Source organism: Diceros bicornis, chromosome 1 (assembly GCF_020826845.1).
Source record: "Diceros bicornis minor isolate mBicDic1 chromosome 1, mDicBic1.mat.cur, whole genome shotgun sequence".
Taxonomy (NCBI): domain Eukaryota; kingdom Metazoa; phylum Chordata; class Mammalia; order Perissodactyla; family Rhinocerotidae; genus Diceros; species Diceros bicornis.
Genome location: NC_080740.1, coordinates 37,515,990 through 37,517,507, shown reverse-complemented (window position 1 = coordinate 37,517,507; position 1,518 = coordinate 37,515,990). Strand labels below are relative to the sequence as shown.

The 1,518-nt window shown below is 40.1% G+C and overlaps 1 pseudogene; it reads right to left on the bottom strand.

Moving 5' to 3' along the window:
* Positions 1 to 389: 389 nt before the first annotated feature.
* LOC131404333 (ubiquitin-conjugating enzyme E2 C-like) lies at positions 390 to 819 on the bottom strand (annotated as a pseudogene).
* Positions 820 to 1,518: the final 699 nt, after the last annotated feature.

The following is a 1,518-nucleotide window of genomic DNA, read 5'->3' as shown; positions in this document are numbered from 1 at the left end:
AACTACCACCACATATTTGACCTTGATTTATTAATTTACTTTTTTTCTTTTCCAAATGACCAGATATAACTTTGACATTGCAGGTTTCCCCCCTTGTTTACGTAATAGATAACCAGTATTAATTGATCCTAGAATTGATATTTATTTTTAAAATCCTTTCATCCTTATAATTGAATGCCTTTGGAGATTATAAAGCTATAAAAGGACACTTGTGATAATACTTAGTTCTAAAACTTAGCAGGCACGTTGATTCTTCTTATTTTTTAAAAACAGTGTATTTATTTAGTATTCATTTAAGGGCTCAACTGGAGACAAAATACAAAGAAAGGACAGACGATCTAAGGAAAAAATAAAAGGACAACACAGAGAGAGAGGCTGGACAGCCGGGGTCAGGGCTCTTGGAGAGAGTCCAGCTCTGTGTAGATTTCTTGCGGGTACTTCTTAAAGGTGCAGGTGTTCCCAGATGTTGGCAGCATGTGTGTTCAAAGGGCTGTGGATGCTTGGTTCTCCTAGCAGGCTCTGCATGGGCAGCAGGATGGTCCTGACGTCACATAGGGCTGATCACTTGTCTTCAGGATGTCCAGGCAGACGTGACCCTGGTGTCTAAATGGGGGTGGTAGCCAGGCATGAGGAGCTTTACCCGGGGTGTGCTGTGACGGAAGCCACTGGAGAACTCAGGAAGAGATACCTCAGGTCTTCACAGTCTGTTCCCGCTGCTCCATGGATGATATCCCCACGCTCGGAAAGGTGGTGTGATTCAGGGAAGGTGGAAATTCCCTTGTTGCCAGATTTCATGGGGATCATCAGCTCCTGCTGGAGCCTCTTGCTCACAGAGCCCCAGACGGCACCTCTGCTGGGCCTGGCTCGTTACAGGCCAGGTAGTGGTTCTGGGAGGCCATCCCTATCTTAATTCTTTAATAGTAAAAGTAGTTCCGGTTAAGCATTCAGTCAATAATATTGAATTCCTGCAGTACTGGGCACTATGCCAAATGATGATTATTGTATCCACTCACTGTAGAAGACTTTAGAAAATAAGCAAAAAGAAAACCAGTCTCACCTCCCAGTTGTACACAGTTAATGCTTAGCTGTGTTTTCCGTTTGTGTGTGTGCCGTTTTAAATTTTGAGTTCTTTCAGGAAAAATAAATTTTTAAAGTGGTGACTTGTAGCTAAAATTCAGGAAATTCTGAAAATAGAATTCAGTCAAGAATGAATTTAAATGACTGTGACCTATTTATAATGGAGTGTTAAGGGAAAATTAAGGATACTGTATCCCCATGCCCTTTCAGGGTAATTCTTTACAAAAAAATCAAGTAGCAAAATAAGTCCACGTTCCTTGCCTGTAGGCAACAATTCATTCCTATTTATTTCTGCAGTAGCTGATCTTAGGATAGCTTCTATTCATCTAAATGTAACTTTTTAAAGAAATTGTGGAAGATTTTAGTTATACATGAAGAGCTTATGAAATATATTGAAACCTTTCTGACTTTTGTTTAGTAATCTTAACAATAAGCTGATAT